Raw genomic sequence first — 17,595 nt, 5'->3', positions numbered from 1 at the left:
CTGCTCTCCTGACCATGGCTGGGTCACCTCCTGGCAGCTCCCTGAGCCCCCACCCACCCACTGCCCTGGACCTGTAGCTCTGAGTGGGGTGGCCGGTTCACCTGTGTGTCGCCCTGCAAGCAGCTCGGGCAGGGGGGCCAGCACCCCTCTGGGCCCTGGGGCCTGGCACTGGCCTGGCTGGGAGGGCTCTGGAACATGTTGTGAGTGAATGAGTTGGGAGGAGAGCCACAGTGCCGCCATCGTCTCCATCCCCAGGACCTTCCTCCGGGGCCGACCGGGGCTCGTGACGTGGCGGCTCACTACAGGTGGCCACAGACAGGCTGAGCAATCGTGGAGGGAGGATGTCCTGTGGCTGGGGGGACCCACAGCGGTGTCTCTGGGGACTTGCTGTGGAAGCGTTGGAGTGTCCTGGGTCAGCGTGTAGCTGGAGGAACGTGGGAGGTGACGTGGCCTTTCCTCCCCACACCACTAGCAGGGAGCAAGCTGTGACCAGTCCTTGGACTGCCGTGTGGTCCTGCCCTCCGCTCGCAGAGGCCCTCTTGCGCCCTCCCTGCGCTAGCAGAGGTTGGTTCCTGACAGCCAGCCCCCTCCCTGGGGACCACAGCCCCTGGTCCCTTGCCTTCTGTCATTCCCTTTAGGGGTCTGTGCTCCACAGGGACCTGGCATCTGGCGGCTGAGGTCCCGGTGGCTTGCGAAGGCTGTGTGAAGGGTGTGCTCCTCACGGACTCGTGGGCCAGGGCTGTGTGGTCTTGGGCCAGTCCCCCTCCTGCTCGGAGCCCCGGCTTCCCCATCTCCTCTGACCTTAGTGGGTCTCTGGAGAGTTCTTGGGTCCAGCTTGGAGCAGCTGCTTCAGGCCTGAACATGTTCCTGGCTTTGCCCTGAGACCCTGCTGGTGGGCTCCCTGGGGAGCAGAGGGGTCTGCCCAGCACCTCTTCATACAGATGCAAAGACCTAGAAGCCCCCGCCCACTCTCCCAGGCAGTTGTGATCCGGTGACCTGGTGGCACTCATGCAGCTGTCCAGCCTGGCACACTGGGCAGGCGGAGGAGGCGCGTCCGCGGGTGACGTTGCGCTGTGAGCCCGGCTGGGCAGAGGAGGTCCACATTTGCTTCTGTTCCCCGAGTCTTGCTCACTGAGCACCCGTTCCTCCTGCCGTGAGGGGACGGCTGGAGCCGAGAGACCCAGGTGTCGCTGCGTGTTCTCCCCACAAGGAGAGCCATCGACAGAACTTGCAGAAGCTCATGGGGCTGGGCAGGGAGCCCCGTCCCCCGGGTGTGTTCTGCCCGTGAACCAGGAGCAGAGGCCACCCGGAGCTGAAGGCCAGCTTCGATGACCACAGAGCCCACCCTCGTTGGTCTCTTTCCTGTGGCTAGAATATTCGGAGTCAGGTCTGCATGTGCCATCTCGAGAAAACAGGGCTGCGTTTCCCAGTTGCCTGAGAACCAGCTGTCATCTTGCCATCGCGGATGAGAACGTCATTCGCGATGAGCTGAGCAGAGCCTTCTGGGCGGGTGTGTGGCTGTCTGGCTGGGCTGGCCTCTCCAGAACCAACTGGCAGTCAGTGCAGTGCTGCAGGGGGCTGCCCCGAGTGAGAACCTACTGTGCGCCAGGCAGCTGCTGGGAATCCCACATGCCAACGTCTCTGTCACCTCTGGATCCAAGCTGTGCTGCAGGTGTCAACAGCCCCCCCTGGATACACAGAATTGGGGCTTATAGAGGCAGGGCCCAAAGGCCACACAGCCTGGAGGCTTCTGCTCGGCCTGCTGGGCTCCAGGTTCTGCGTCCTCTCAGAGGCCCCCTCAGGCTGACCCGGGGGCACTGCACTCCCCTCGCCTTGACACCATTGACTACTTGGTCCCCATCAAGCGGCTGAGCTGGGGACACGGCCCTGGTTTGTATGTCTGCCGGACATGGGACCTGGGAGGGTGTGACCAGCCTATTCCTGACTTGGGACTTGCTCCCTGCAAGGCCCTGGGCATCTGGTCAGGGTCACCAAAGCTGGTCCCTGTCCATCCCGTGGCATTTGCCCATGTAAATCCAGGGTGCTCACGGGACTTACCTTGCAGGGACATTCCTGCTCCATGTGACCCCGGGGACACAGGCGGACCAGGCGAGACTGAGTCCTTGGGGTCTCTGCCCCATGGTCTGAGCTCATGGCTCGGCCAACATGGAGACCTGCCCCCACTCAGAGCCTCCCAGCCCCAGGGCCTGCCTCAGCAGAGTCCACCTGGCTGCGGCCTGCTGTCCTTGAGCCTGTGTCCCCAGAGGGCCTCACAGCTCTCCTCAGACTCCTCCAGCCACGGGCCAGGCCAGAGTCCATCAGCCGTGTGAAAGAGGCTGGGGAGGAACTTCTGCAGGCACCAAGTCTGTGATGACTTCTCATGTGTCCCCAAAGTGCCCCTGAGGGATTGGTGCCACTGACCACTGAGTCCCCCTGTGCCTGGGCATGGAGTGTGCTTCATTTCTGACCCTGTGTGTAAACCTAAGAAGGGGACATGTCCCATCTTATAGATGAAGAGACTGAAGTCCAGAGAGGGGAAGGGGCCGGTCCATCTGAGACCCGATGGGCCACGCTATAGATGGACCCTGTGGGCAGGGCCAAGGACCAGGCTGGGTTGAAGCTGGACGGGCCTCCAGGACTCTGCATGTCTGGTCTGCCAGGTTCAGTGCCCACCTTGATGGGCCACAGACCATGAACGTGGCTGGACTGGCTCTGTCCCACGAGTGACCACAGCACAGGGTGCAGGCTCTGAGAGCAGCTGCAGGAGGCTCGGGACCCTGAGGGGAGGGGCTCTCCCACCAGGTAGTGGAGGCCCCCGGGCCCAGTAACCACGTCCAACAACCCAGGAACCCAGCCCTGAAACTGGGCAGCGACAGGAGGACAGGTAAGGAAGGACAGGCAGGGCGCAAGATGGCGTCCACCTGCCTGGACACTGTGGCCACTTGGCTTGCTGTGCATTGAGTTGTGGGGAGAGCAGGTGAAAGGACTGGAGTCTTTGGCTGTTGGGGACAGTCTGTCTGCGCACCTCTGTGGTTGGGGCCTGTCACAGTGCTCCACATCTGGGACCCAGACCCCTGCACTCCTGTGTCTCCAAGGGACAGTGCTAAGACTCCCAGAACCACTGTCCCCTGCAGCCGTGGCCCCGCAGCCTAGAGGCCCAACTGGGTCGAGGTACTCTAAATCAGGCTGTTTCCACAAAGCAGGGCCTCGCTGCCGGCCCGGGGGTAGGTGCCCCGTAAGCCCAGCAGGCCCTGCTCTGCCAGCCCTGGGTGGGGTCCTCGCCTGGGTGGGGACCCGGGCTGCTGTGCTGTTGGCTGCGGGGCGGGGGTGCCTCCCGGGTGGCACAGGTGCGGCAGCTGAGGTGAGCCACGTGGTCTCGCAGGGCTGGGGCGGGCAGCTGGCCGGGCTCTTTAGGTTGGGTGTCTGTTCTCCTGGGCCCCAAGGAAGGGGATTTGTTCTGGCCATGCCACAGGTGGGAGGGGAGGGGTGTCTGGCCATCAGGTAGGGGCTGTGTGCCCTCAGGGGGTCCCTCCAGCCTCTGGGGCTTCACGATTCCTCCCGATCCAACTCGAGGAGTCTGGGGACATTGCTCAGGAGGGTGGGAGGAGCTCGTGGGCACAGAGACTGGTGACCCCACCCTACCTGCTCTGTGCCTCTGGCAACCCTGACCCTGTCGGCGGGAGAGTGGACCCCCGTCCTCAGGTGACAGGATTTAGGAAGGGTCAATGCTCCCGAGAGGACTGGCCACACCTTCTTGTAATCAGGGTCCCTGAGCCTCTGCCCAGCTCAGAGGGGGAGAGAGAGGCAGCGGGCACCATCCAGAGGCCTCAGCCCAAGGTGTGCGGGCAGGGAGGGGCGTCATGGCCTGGGCCTTGGTGTCTGTGGCCAGTCCTGGTCTGCTTCTTACTGGCTTACAGAGATCACTCAAGTGACCACTGGGGAAGATCCCAAGTCCCATTTCACTTCATAAGCCCCAAATATCAGGTATTCCCAGAGCAGGGAGCGTGTGGGGCGCTTCTGTCAGGTGGGCGCCAGGTGCTGTGCTGGCCCAGGATACCTGGCTGTGTAAGTGAGGTCCCTGCCCCGGCGTTCCCAGGCCTGGGGAGGTGGCCAGGACCATGTGGGAGAGCTGATTTTGAGGGACCCATAGCCTACTGCTAGGGCTAGGAAGGTCCCTGACACAGGAGGGTGGCTAGGAATTGGGCCTGTGATGGGGGAGAACTCCCAGCCACGGAGGGTGCCACGTGGAGCTGGAGTGAAGCAGGAGTGGTGTCCCTGAGCACTGCCCCAGAGTGACCGCTCAGCCAGGAACAGGCACCCCCAGACCAGTCCACCCCTTCCTCTGAGGCCAGGAGGGCCTACGGGTCCATGGCTGGGCTTCCAGGGGCCAGTTTCTGGGGTTTGCTGTGGAGTGTGGGTCAGGCAGGCCAAGGACAGGTCCAGCAGGGCTTTCCGTGGAGTCCTCCCTGCCGAGCTCCTGATCGCTGGGCCTCTGCACAGTCACAGCAGAGGGGGTGACTGAGGGGGGACAGGACCCCCAGCTGACCCTGCCCCAATCTTGTCTTGAGCCACCAGACCTGCCAAGCTGACCCCTGGTCTCCTTGTGTCTTACAGAACGTGGCCTGTCCAGGAATACCGCCCCGGAGGTCGGGAGCCCACCGAGGGCCGTGGAAGACCGTCCAGCCCCTCGTGGCCCAGGTAGCTGCATCTTGGCCCCAGGCCGGGCGGGGAGGGGCGTACTCTGGCTAGAAGCTGCCCAGGAGTGGGCGCCCTGGTAGAGAAGGGACTCCAGCCCCAGCCCTGCCCTTGCAGCCCCCCCTTGCAACCAGGCCCACCTGCCAGAGTTCCCAGCAGGTGAGGGGACGTCCCCCCAGGACAGGAGTGAGGGGACAGTGCAAGGACACCCTGGCCTGCTGCGTGTCCGTCCTGTGGCCTGTGATGCCCAGCCTGCCTCCTTGAAGCAGAGGGAATCGGGCAGGGACATGGGCCTGGGAGGACAGGGAGGCCGGGTTGTTGGTGCTGGCTCTACTGAGCTGTCCTGTGTGACCACCCCCTGCAGCCAGACTCACCCCGCCCACCTCCCAGGGTCCTGCGACCCGAGCCCCAGGTTCCCCTCCTGTAGAGCTCTGGGGGTGCCAGCCAAGTGTCTGTGACCTCAGTGCAGAAGCCCAGGGCGCCACACGGTCCCTGCAGTCGGCACCAAGAGGCGTCGGGCGTTCATGACTCACGGAAAGCCACCCAGACATTTGGCCGGCCCTGGCTCTCTCCTGGCCTCCCCTCTCAGCTGACCTCAGCAGGTCTTGGTCCCTAGCTGTCCAGCCTGCTTCAGGAGCACGGCTTTGGGAGGAGAGGGGTGTGGAAGTCCCCTAGCCAGCGAGGACGCAGGATGGTGGCCAGATGGGAAGTGGTCACCCCTCGGAGGACTCAGGACCTGGGTGGCTCCCCTCGGTGGCCCTGGGTCCACTGCATGTCACCTGGACAGGGCAGGGGAGCCGCCTGCTGAGGGCCTGTGTTGGCCAGTTGAAGAGCTCAGGGTTCTCGGGCAGGCCCCCCGCTCCCGGAGAGAGCTCCGCGCAGTCTGTCCTTACGGCCGCCCAGACCCAGGCTTGGCACCGTGAGCCCCAGGGACCCATGGTGGTGGCTGGCCTGCAGGAGGGGCCTAAGCCACAGCACCACGGTCAGACCCCCTGGTCCTGTTCCCCGCCCACTTGCTGCTCTGGGGTCTTGAGGGGTCACGGCCCTTCCCTGGGATTCTGATTTCTCCTTTGTGAAGAGGGAGTCTGGCCCTCTCCATCTCCCTCCAGAGGAGGAGAGAAGGGACCAGCTGTGGCCAGGCCAGCGCCCAGCCCCGCTCCAAGCTAGCCAGGCCTCCCCCACCTCTTGCAGAGCTGAAGCCTACCCACCCCGCCTGCACCAGTCACACGGGAGGAAGGGAGTGGAGGGGTTCTTGCTGGACAGTTGGAACAACATGGACAGGGTAGGAAGACAGTGGACAACAGAGGACATCGGGCCCCAGGGAAAACTGAAGGAAGGCCTAGAAACCTCCCCGTTGGTGGAGTTCAGCTCTGAGCTTCCTAACAGCCAAAGCAAAGAGAGAAAGACATTCCTTGTTGTCAGTGACATTTGGGGAGGACTGACATCATGGTGGTGTCGAGAGGGAGCTGGCCGGTGCCGAGCTCCAGAGGCCAGCTCCAGAGTCCCACAGATCCAGCCCCGGCAGGAAAGAAGATCCAGCTGGGGCAGCTCAGGCTCAGCTCCCAACCCTAGGACCTACACAGAGGGCCACGCAGGCTTTGGCTCGGCCTGACTGTGAACTTGCATCTCTTTGGTCCCCAAATTCACATCCTTGCAGCTGCACCCTGCTGCTGACTGGTGCATCTCAGGAAGGAGTGGACCCAGGAACCCATGTTTGAGTCCCTGTTTGGCCAAAGTCATGTAGACACGGTGGCTCCTGAGCCGTGCCGGGCCTCGTGGGCTTAGGGCAGAGAGGGCCAGGCGCAGGGTGCGCAGCAGGGAGGTCGCACACTCTGGGCTGCCCCAAGACTCATCCCACGTCTCTTCCTTTCCAGGTCTCAGCCCCTCTTCTGACCCTTCCAGGTGAAGCCCGAGGCTGTCCACCTGTCCACCTCAGGTCAGTGCAGGACTTTGAATGTTGATGGAAATCAGGGTCCCCTCCACACCACTGCCTTTATCTGGGCAGTCCTGACACTGGACACCTCTGTGACACATGTGCCTGCAGCCTCACGGGCCTGCAGGGATGCCGAGGGCGGGCCTTCTCGCCCGTGGCAGGGTCTCACTGCGGGCTCCTGCCCGGCTCCTTCCCCTTGCCACCCTCTCCGTAGCTGAGGGACCAGGGTCTCCAGGACTTTGAGGGCTTTCCCAAGTTTCACCCAGGACCTTGGACTAGGACCATCTTCTCAGCCCTGGCCACTCTGAGGGCTCTGTAATGGCCAGGGTAGCCTGGGGCCGGTGACCACAGGGCAGTTGGCCTTTCTGCAGTGTTGCTCAGGACTCAGTGGGCTAAGGTCCCCCTGCCACTTGGCTGCCTAGTGGCTGAGACTGGGAACCTGCCGTGCTGAGAGGCTGCCCTGGTTGTGCCCACGCCAGCCCCTCCCTTGGGGAGCCAGCCCACAGGGGCCAGCCCTAGGCCTGCTGGGAGGATCCAGCCTCAGGGGAACCGGTGGAACCACGTGGGTCAGCCAGGGCTGGCCTCCTCACGCCCCACAGGACCGTGTCCTTCCACTGCGTCTCCTGGGGGCTATGGGGAGGGTGCCAGGCTGCCCCACACGAGCTGGAGCAGTCCACCTGGGCCAGGACCCCGGTGCCCTCTGGGCCTCTGTGAGCTCACGAGGCGGGCTTGCCGCCCCAGGCCTGTGTGTCGGAGCAGGGCCAGGCCACCAGGGGCAGCCTGAGGGGCAGGATGCAGGGAGGGGGCCTGCTGTGTGGAGGGTGCGGGGGGCCTCTCCCCCTCCCCTGGGGGCACCAGCTCCTGCTGGCTGAGGACACCTCTGCATTGGCCTTGACGCCCTCAAGGTGGACTCACTGTCCCTGCCTGTCCTTCAGAGGCCAAGGCTCAGGAGGCGGGGAGCAGCCCTGGGGACTTGGGACACCAGTGTGGGTGAGAGGAGCCGTGGGAGGTGCGAGGGACCGCGACTGGCTGGAAATCGCTCTCCTGAAGGCTGCCCAGACTGGCCAGGGCGGGGAGAGCTGGGGCAGACAGCTCTGGGCCTGGTCCCCCACCCAAGGCTCCCTTTGCTGTCCCTCCTGTCCCTCGCGCCCCGGCTGCTGTGTCCCACCACGCCCCAGTGTTGACCCCGGGCCTACTCATAGTGGAGGGGGAGGAAGCAGGGCCACGGCCACGGGGCCACCCAGTCCCGGTGCTGGCTGGTTTTCTGTAGGAGTTGTCCCCGTCCCTGGTTCCCCAGCCTCCCGGCCTCCTGTGCATGAGAGGCAGATGTGGGTCTTGGGACACTGAGGCTTGGGGCCCAGGGGGTGGGCCTGACACCCAGCTGGACCCACCCTGGAGAGCCACACTGGGGGGCCCCAGCAGCAGACCACAGATCTTCACACCTGAGGGTACAGGGGGGCTGCCGCCTCAGGTGCCCAGGGCGGGCTGGGGGGAGCAGGGTTTTGCTCCAACAGGAAGTAGCCAGGTGCTCCGCGGGTGCCCCCAGGACACCTGCCCCTGCCCCGGCTCCCGGCGGAACCCCTAGGAGCAGAGCCTCCCTCCAGCACCCACCAGGGGTCCCCCGCCCTGCTCACTGGCCTTCCTGGGCCAGAGCGGAGGCCACCAGGCAGGGTGGGCAAGGTGCCCTTGGAGACATGCACCTGGGGACGGGACAGGGGCCCTCTTTGATGTGGGCCTCGTGGAGTCCCCTGCTCAGAAGGGTCTGGCCCTCCCGGTGGCTACTTGGCCTCGGGCAGGTGGGCATCGCTCAGTGCCCGGTGTGTTGGGTGGGAAGCTCACACTTGCCCGATCCCCAGGGGCGGGATTTGAACCCAGGAGCCCGAGGCTCTGAGGCCCACCCACCCCCACTGAAGAGGGGTGCCCGGGAGACCTCCTCAGTGGACTCTGGAGGCCACTGTGCTGTCCTGCCTGGGAGGTTTCAGGACAGCTGTGGTTGCACTTTTTGTGGCCTGGTGCCACCTGCCCTCGTACCTTGTCACCATGGCAACCACACCTGTAAGAATGGAGTGGGTCCAGCTGTGGTGACACCAGCCTGTCATCCCAGCAGCTCAGGAGGCTGAGGCAGGAGGACTGCGAGTTCAAAGCCAGCCTCAGCAACTCAGCGAGGCCCTGAGCAACTCGGCGAGACCCTGTCTCTAAGTAGAATCTAAGCCAGGGCTGGGATGTGGCTCAGTGGCTCAGTGGCCCTGGGTTCCATCCCCAGGATTGAAGAAGAAAAACGGGATGAAGCTGGTCTCCTTCCAACTCCACTCCTGCTCTCTGCCCCAGGCTCTGCCCTGGGGTCCCCGACAGAGGCCCAGGTCCTAGGTGTGTGAGTGGTGCCCGCCCCTGGCCTGGTCACCCTCTGAGGGTCCTGGTGCTGTCCTCGTCTGCTTGCCTGTGAGGTGGGGTTGCTCTCCATCCCAGGTTTTCACCCTCACGGGCCATGAGTGGGTGGTCAGGGGGCTGGACCGCAGTCCCTCGAGCTGACTCGACTTTCCATTTGGGGTTCTAAGTAAGATGTGGAGACACATGGAGACCAGAGGTGAAGAGGCAGGGGCAGGAGGACGGACCCCGGGCTTTATCCCTGGGGCGGTCTGTGGTCCTCACTGAGCGCCCACGTCTGCCGGGCTCTGCCCGGGGTGGGCGTCACACTGGTGTTTTTGGAAGCAGAGGGCTTCTTGACCGGAGGCCAGAGGAGGGGACAGAGTAGTGGTGGGTGGTTACTTGGGAAGCTGCTGGTGTGGGGCGTGCTGGGCACAGTGGACCCCACCACATGGACAGGCCTCCGACGCACCCTGGGGCTGGAGCCACAGGAGGTGGGAGGGGGCCCTTCCGGCACCCGTGGATGGCCACTGTGGCAACTGGACCACTTCTGGCACCTCAGCCCTGCTGGCTGCTCCAGGGTCCACTGGGATCAGGGGGACGTTACTGCTTGGCCCAGGTGGCCCTGGGATGCAGGCCAGCACAGGGGCGGGCTCTGCCTAGGCCAGCGAGGACCTGTCCTCTGAGTCTGGGCAGAGGAGGACTTCTAGTCCAGGAGCACAGGCTGGCGAGGCCTCACTGCCCTTGTTGGGGGGCCTCCACTGTGAGGTGGGCAAGCTCTTGGGCAGGTGCCCTGACCCCAGGATCACCCAGAGCCTCTTGAAGGGAGTGACAAGCCGTTGGAAACCCTGGATGACCAGGGTCTTGGGCAGGATGAAGGTTCCAGAAAGGGCCTGCCTGCCCCACTCCCTCTGGCCAGGCCACCCAGAGCAGTTTCCGGAGTGACGCTCCTCCCCTGCCCACCACCCCGCCCCTGGGCTTTGGCTGCCTTTGTCTTCCAAGGGCTCCACAAAATGGCCGCCACGGCCCTCCGACATTTTGTAACTGCGGCGGGCAGTGTCCTTGGGAGGGGAGAAGGGAGGGAGGGAGACCCCTGCTCACTGCCTGCCCTCGTGGCCTGGACAGAGCCCAGCACCAGCCCCGCCTGCCCGGCCTTGGCCATGGCCACCCCAGGCTTGGCACAGCCGCTTGGCAGGGAGGCTGGGAGGCCTGGCCCCTCACCCAGTCCTGCCAGCCCCTCGCCACCCAGAGGCAGGCCGCAGACCAGAGCCCAAGAGCGGGTCCCTGAGGCCACGCCACAGAGGGAGTCCTCGGCAGTGGTGGGCTGGGAAGATGGTTCTAGAAGCCGTGTTTGCCGTGGAGGGCCCCAGGCGTTGGCAGCTGGGGCAGGTTTGCTTCAGGATCCAGCAGGGAGGGAAGAGTACCCTCTGGGCCCCACCTGCCCCTTCATACTGCTGACCTGGCCGAGGACCTGGGGGCTCCCTGGTCAGACACACTTCCCAATGCTGCGGTCCTGCAGTGGTCAGTCGGGCTGTTGGCCTGGGCCAGGCTCTGCCCATCCTTGGGGAAACAGGCTTGGGGCTTCCTGGAGGAGGCAAGCCCTGGGCTGCTGAGGTTCTAGAATGAGCCAAGTGGGGCGAGCTGTCCCCAGCCACCAGCTTCCACAGCCTCCCCTGTCCCTGTCCAGCTCGTGTGTCCAGCAACCTCAGCCAGCAGGCACGTCCTCGGGGCCTGCTCCTGGCTCTAGTGTGTTGATCCTGTGACTTCCCCAGACCCGGCCGACCAGAAGCAGCACGTTGGGCGGGGACGTGGCGGGGGGGGGGGGGTGGTGGGGGGGGGGACGTGGCGGGGGGAGCATGGGTACTGGGGGTTCACCCCAGGGGAGGTTGGCCCCCGAGGGGCGGCGTCCCTGGCCCTGTTCACTAAGGCCTCACTAAATTGCTTAGGGCCTCTGTCAGTTAATGAGGCTGGCCTTGAACTTGTGACCCTCTTGTCTCAGCCCCTCCAGCGGCTGGATGACGGGCGTGTGCCATGGTGCCTGCAAGGCCTGGTTCTCCCAGGGTGGAAGGGAGCAGGCCCCGTCCCTGCTTGCCTGCGACCATTCACAAGAAGGCCCTCAGAAGTCGGCGGAAGCTCCCCTGCAAAGTAGGGAGGATGCTGAAAAGTGCCCAAAGGATGGCACCCCGCCTGTGGGCAGCACCCCACGTCCTGTAAGGCTGGGCTGGGGTCCCCCCAAGCCCTTCCCAGGCTCCACTTCTGCAGTTCCCAGATGGAACGTTCTGTCACCCCAAAGGGAAGGTGGCACAGGTCCTCCCTCCAGGGAGACCAGCTGAAGACAGAACGATGGCAGCCCTCCGCCGCCCAGCTGCCCAGCCCATCGCTGTCCACGCACCACAGCAGGCCTGGAGCCTCCTGAAGGTCAGCCGCCCAGGCTCCCCTGGCAGGAGGAGCTCCCCAGAGAAGGGCCGCCGGGCGGGCAGGGCCTGAGGAGAACCAGGCTGGGCTGCAGACGGCCGCACGAGGAGGGCAGGCCTCGGGTCTGACTCAGGGTGCCCGGCAGGGGCTCCACCAGGAGGTGCCACCCTCCTCTGCCTGCGCTGGGTGCTCAGGGCCAGGGAAATCTGGGGACGAAGAAGTCCAGATGTTGGCCACTGTGGCCCTGTGGTGAGTGCCTGGGGGCCCGAGGCTGCTGGCCCCTGCACACAGCCCTGGCAGGACAGTCCAGCTGTTTGGCGGCCCAGGCCAGAGGCCAGGCCAGCGTGCCTGGCCCAGCTTTATTTAAATCGGGTATTTTTATGCCACGGACCTGTTTGCATTATTGATTGTTTTGCAGATTTCACAAGAAGATGTGGCTGGGGGCTGAGTTTTGACCCTTTAAAGTTCTCCCTCGCCCGAGTCCCAGGCCTGACCGGCGCACAGTGGGTGGGGCCACCTCTGGGCCCTCCCCGGCCTGCCAGAGTGGCAGAGCTGTGGGGTGTGCTGACTTGGTAACTTTGTGGGCCACGTTTGTGGGGAGACCGGCCCCCGCCTGACCCCCAGCCGCCCCTCCCGGCTCCTCCCCAGACCCTTTGTTGGAGCGGCTAGCTGAGCAGACACTGGCCGCCTTATGGGAGAAACCTAATCAGGGCGGCTGAGGGGGGGGTTGCCGGAGGGGGGTCGGGTCTGCTCCGAGTGGCCCTGAGCCAAGCCCGAGGTGACTTCAGGGTGACACCGTCTGTCTGCCTCATTCGCTCCAGACGTCCGCTCAGCCCTGAAAGGGCCACCTGCCCACGGAGGCCTCCGGCGCACCTGTCCCAGCCAGTGTGGCTCCTCCCCCTCCCAGCCCGCCCGGCACCCTGCCCATGGCCAGACGCTGCAGGCCAGGGCAGGGCCGGGAGCCGGAGCTGGGAGCTGGCAGACGGCAGGACGTCTGCTGACGCTGGCTCCGGGCGGCTTCTCCCGAGGGGTGCTATTCACGCCCATCCCTCCAGGCCCGCGCCCAGGCTGGCAGGGAAGGACCCCTTGGTCTGTCTCAGGCCATTCCCTGGTGTCCTCCTGACAAAGCGGAAGTCTCTGTGGCCCCTCAAGGCCCGAAGCCCATGGTCACACTCAGGTTGGGCAGGTAGGCCCAGCAGATCCCAGCCCCGGCCCCAGGCATGGAAGCAGGTCTTTCCCCCACTCATTCAGAAATGGCTCCAGCAATAGGTCTCAGACCCAGCAGTGAAGGCCCTGCCCCTGTCCCAAACTGTGTGGTTGGCTGAGGACCCTGGACCCTGGGTGAGCCCCCTAGGTGGGGCAGAGCAGGGCAGGGAGCCCTCTGGGGCCACGGTGTCTGTGCCTGGCTTCAGAGCACAGCAGGGTTCTGTAGGAGAAGAGTGCGTCCATGGAGGCCCTGTCTGTCGGCCTCGGGACTGCAGCCCAGGAGGCAAGGGCAGGCCCAGAGCCCACCGAGCAGCACTGCTCCTGGTGGGAAGGGGCAGGAGCTCCTGGCAGAGGGACAGGCCAGGGCAAAGGCCCGGAGGCAGGGAGGCCTGTCCAGGGCAGGGAGGGGAGCCCGAGCTGGTGGTGCCTGGTGGGAAGGAGCAGAGGCTCATGGGGGGATGTGGGTCATGACGGGCGGCCTGGCCGTCGGGGAATGCAGGCAGGCTGGCGCTCAAGGAGAGGAGTACCTCCACATCCTCCCTGCACCCTCAGTCACCAAATGGCCTAGTCTTGCTGTCACCATGGGCCGGGGACACCCAGGCTCAGAGAGGCCACCTGGCTTGAGGTCTCCAGGCTGGCCCACGTCGGGCCGCAGTGGGCACCCAGCACACGGGGCTCAGGCCTGCAGCCCCCAGCTGCCCAGGCCTCTCCCAGGGCTACCCATGTCCCTTCCTGCTGGGGTTTGTCTCAGCGTCCTCCCACCCCGACTGGCCCTGTGAGGGCACTTTGGCCGGCGTGGGCAGAGGGGTGGGATGGCAGTTCCTCCCTCCACAGGCCTTGCTCCCGGTCTCTGCCCCCGGCCCAGGAGCACTGGCTGCCCGGCCCTGGCTGTTCGAGGACAGGGCTGGGACTTGGTCACCTCTGACCCAGCATTGTCCAGGGCAGGGCTGGCCATGAAGACCATCTGATCCTGGCCTGCAGGTGGGCAGTGCCATTAGGTGAGGGACAGCTAGCTGAGGTGTCCGTGAGGTGACACTCAAGGAGGCGGCCAGGGGAGGCCACCCCCCCAGAGGCTGACGCCTGCCACTTGTTTCTGCCACCAAGGAGGCCGAGGGTGGCTCCCAGGCAGCTGCTGCTGTCCACAGCTGGCCTTGCTCCCAGCGAGGGGCCTCCGACCACCTGCTTAGGAAAGTCGGCAGCCACCGAGGTTCTGCTGCGGGAGGCCGGGGTCAGACGCTCCTGCTCTTCTCTCCCTGCCCCCGACTCAGGCCTCTGCGTGGGGTCCTCGTCCCCCTGCCAAACCTTGGCCCAAACGGCACCTCCCCTGTCTTCTTGCCTCTGGTGGAGTGGACTCCTCAGCTGACCCACGTCATCTTCCCGTGATGCACGTGACACGGTGACCTTGGACCCTGTTGGTCTCTGCAGGTCCTTCCTGGCTCCCCGTCAGACCAGATGCTGCAGAGCGTCCACGTGGAAGAGGGACCCTCGGCTCCGCCTCCGTCACACCCTGAGGACTCACTGTTCCCAGCTTGGGGTTGTGTGCACCTGTCCCTCCGCAGGCTTGCCCAGCCTCGAGAGCCCTGGGGACAGAAGGTGCTGAGGTAGCCCCCCTCTCTGCCCTTCCACCACTCAGCCCTCCAGTGTGACCCCGATACTCTCCAGTCACCTCTCCTGACTTGTCGGCCAACCTGGGATGCCACACAGGTGAGTCTCACCTGGAGCGAGAAGAAATGCCACTGAGGGAAACTGAGTCCCGTCTGCTGCCTGGCTGGGCCGGGGTCCAGGGGAGAGGACTTGTGGCCAGGGTGGGCCAGGGGTCTGTCTCTGTCCCCCACCGTCTCACGGCTGTGCATGGTGAGCGCTGCAGGGTCTGCATGAGCCCAGGCCCCCGGGGGCAGGCGGGTGCAGGCCAGGAGCAGGCTCTGGGTCTGTGAGGGGCCCACGCACACGTGTGTCCAGCTCTGCTTGTTCATTAAGAGCAGCCCACCTGGGCGCCATGGCCACACCTGTAATCCCAGCTTCTTAGGAGGCTGAGCCAGTAGGATTGCAAGTTCAAGGCCAGCCTGAAACCCTGTCTCAAAAAAATAAAAAGGGCTCGGGGTGCAGCTCAGTGGTAGAGCACCCTGGGTTCCCTCCCCAGTACTGCAAAACAGAATGTGGCCTAGAAAGTGCTGGAAACATCACAGCACCCAGGGTCTGTGCCGGACTCCCTGGGCAGCAGGCGGCCAGGTTCTCAGCCAGCTCCTCGGCCTGGAGTCCTGCTGCAAATCCTCAGCGGCAGAGGCTCAGAAGTCCCAGAGAGAGCCCAAGGCCAGGCCAGCCTCCACCTCCTGAGCCACTTCCGTGGGGTCCAGATGGAGGCGGTTGATGGGACCTCTAGTCCCTCTCAGACATCCAAGTGGGGCCCTGGGCTGGGAGCCAGTGTCCTCCCTGGTGACAAGGCTGACCACAGCCAGGTTCCTTTCCTGGTGGCTGGGCAGTGCCAAGATGCCCCCAGACTTCCTGCTTAGACTGCTCACCAGTGGACCGTCAGCCACCCCAGGAGAATCTCCGGGACCTTGTCCCTGTCTGCCAGCCCAGGGGTGTAAGCTTGAGGCCGGGGGAACAGCTTCTGTGCACACTTCCTTCCGGGGCCTTGAGGAACATGGGTGTCTGCCACCACGGCTAGATGTCACCTCATGGGGCCCTCCTGGCTGCGCCCCGTGGGAGGGAGAGCGCTGGACCTGAGGCCCAGTGCTGTTTTTGTGATGGGCACCTGGGACTTGTTCTGGGGTCCTCCTGGGGTGGGGAGCTGCACAGTGTCAGGGGCCCACCCAGAGAGCAGTGGCTGAGGACAGCAAGCAGCCTGCCTGCCCCTGAGGTCTGTCATCTGGGGCCAGAGACCCTCCCCTCTGAGCCTCAGCTGCCTCACTGTGAAGTGGGGTGGGTGGTCCCAGCCCCACCAGGGCTGTGACGACGGGGTGGCATAGCCTGGTGCCTGCCTGGAGGAGGCAGCCTGTCAGGAGGGGCCTGAAGGAGGTCTGAGGCAGTTTTCAAGACTGCGTGGACATCAGGGAGCTCAGAGCCGTAGTGCCACCTCACTAGGTAGAAAGCAGAATGTTCCAGGGGCTCTGTCACCAGGAGCTGTGTGACCTTAGAGAGTCACACGACCTCCAGGCCTCAGCCTCCTCTCCTGTGAGAAGGGTTAGCAGAAGTACTGTTCACAGCCTCCCCACGGGGTCCCCCGGAAGGTGACGGCCACACTGGTGGCCGTGGTCAGTGTATTCGAGGCTGTCTTTGGAAGCTCTGGGTAAGACAAGGGCTCCCTACCTGTCCAGGGGAGGTGCCGGCCTGGGCACTGCCCAGCCCGAGGCCCTGGATCATGAACACGGTTGGTGACAGCAGGAAGCAGTCCAGGCCGTATGTGGGAATGGGTCTTGGCCAGGCAGAGCCGCCGAGCACCCTTGGACACTTGGCGTTTGGCAAGTGACCCCTTCCTCCCAGTGTCTCCAACGCAGGAGGAATCCCTGGGGACGGGTGGCTGCTCCTGTTGGAAGGCAGCAATCCAGTGGCCTGTGACCAGAGCCCCTGGGCTGCCCCTCTGCTCTGCTGTCCCTCCACTTGGTCTCCTGAAGCCTCTTGTGCCTGGTGATGCTGGGGACCTCAGAGTCCGGGGCCTCTGCTGGCACCTGTGCCCTCAACGGCAGGTCCTGACCCCCTCCCCAGCTCTCTTCCCCTCCACAGGAGGTGCCCTTGGAAACCCGAAGTCCGACTCGGCGCCAAGACTGACCGCCCTTTGGGGTGAGGTAGTAGGTTGTATAGTTTGGGGCTCTGCCCTGCTGTGGGTTAACTATACAATCTACTGTCTTTCCTGAAGTGGCTGTGATCTCTGCGATGGACAGACGCCGCCCTGGCTGGGAGGGCCGTGGGGCATGGGGCAGTGGCTGCCAGGCAGTGGGAGGGCTAGCAGGCCTGGGGTCCGCGTGCATGGCCTCGGATGGGTCCCTCAGCACCCTCCCCTGAGTCTCGGTTTCCTCCTCCGAAATGGGACAAATGGGGATTGAAGGAGATGCTTTGTGACCTGTCCAGGGCAGAGGGGCTCACAGCTGCTGCTGCCCACTGGGCGCAGCTGGCCCAGCCTCCCTCGGGCCCCACATCAGGCCCAGGCTCAGGCCTCCCTGGGCAGGGTCTGGACTGCACCTGGCTCCAGTCGATAGGGCAGCTGATAGAGCTGCAGGCTGGCAGCTCAGGCTTGGCTAGGTCGGGGGGCAGTAAGGGTCAGCCTGGCCCGCCACCCCCAGGCGGTCCAACTACATACCTGGGGTGGGCAGCCCGTCCACCTCAGTGTCAGGCCTCCCCTGGGGTGGGGTCGGCCAAGTGGGAAGCGAGCGGAGAGGAGCGTTCTCGGAGCACCGGGGTGCCCACAGGCACAGCGTGGAGGTGGACAGTGAGACCCAAGTCCAGGGCCTCCCAAGGCCAGCCAGCAGACACACTGCCTTTCCTGACGAGGCGCGGTTTCCACCTTCTCTCCTGCCCTGCGCCTGCCCTGCGCCTGCCCGGCCCTCCAGCTCCGGTGGCCACGCGTCACGGGCCAGGCTGGGCGGGCGTGGGGTGGCGAGGCGGGCGGCCCTCCTGCAGGGTGAGCTGGGGCACCCGCGGGGTGAGGTAGTAGGTTGTGTGGTTTCAGGGCAGTGATGTTGCCCCTCAGAAGATAACTATACAACCTACTGCCTTCCCTGAGGCGCCCAGAGACACGTGGCCCCCAGGAGGGCCACCCGCTCGCAGGCCCTGAGGGGGCCTGGTCTGCAGGCCAGTGGGGGCTGCCTGGGGCCAGGACGTCAATAAAAGCTGTTCTGACAGGATTTGGAGTTGGCCCGTTTATTCCAGAAGCCCAGGGGCGGAGGGCACAGTTCTGGGGGGTCACTGGCAGGGAGCCTCCAGGGCCAGGGGGCTAGCTGTCTGGAGCTCCTGGCTACCCACCCCAGTTCCTTTGGGGGCCCCCT

General features: G+C 64.9%; 1 long non-coding RNA gene across 2 annotated transcripts; it reads left to right on the top strand.

The window, feature by feature from the left end:
* The first annotated feature begins 4,616 nt into the window (after positions 1-4,616).
* Positions 4,617-17,406, top strand: LOC144254929 (uncharacterized). Of its 2 annotated transcripts, XR_013343640.1 has the most exons (4): positions 4,617-4,698; positions 6,570-6,631; positions 14,039-14,317; positions 16,337-17,406. It is a non-coding gene; the product is annotated as an uncharacterized LOC144254929 (long non-coding RNA). The 2 variants fall into 2 exon arrangements; XR_013343639.1 differs by lacking the exon at positions 16,337-17,406 and having other exon boundaries at positions 14,039-14,546.
* The last annotated feature ends 189 nt before the right edge of the window (positions 17,407-17,595 follow it).

The sequence above is a fragment of the Urocitellus parryii genome, chromosome 5 (assembly GCF_045843805.1).
Source record: "Urocitellus parryii isolate mUroPar1 chromosome 5, mUroPar1.hap1, whole genome shotgun sequence".
In the NCBI taxonomy this organism is placed as follows: domain Eukaryota; kingdom Metazoa; phylum Chordata; class Mammalia; order Rodentia; family Sciuridae; genus Urocitellus; species Urocitellus parryii.
The sequence above is the reverse complement of the archived record's forward strand: the minus strand, read 5'-3'. Positions and strand labels throughout refer to the sequence as shown.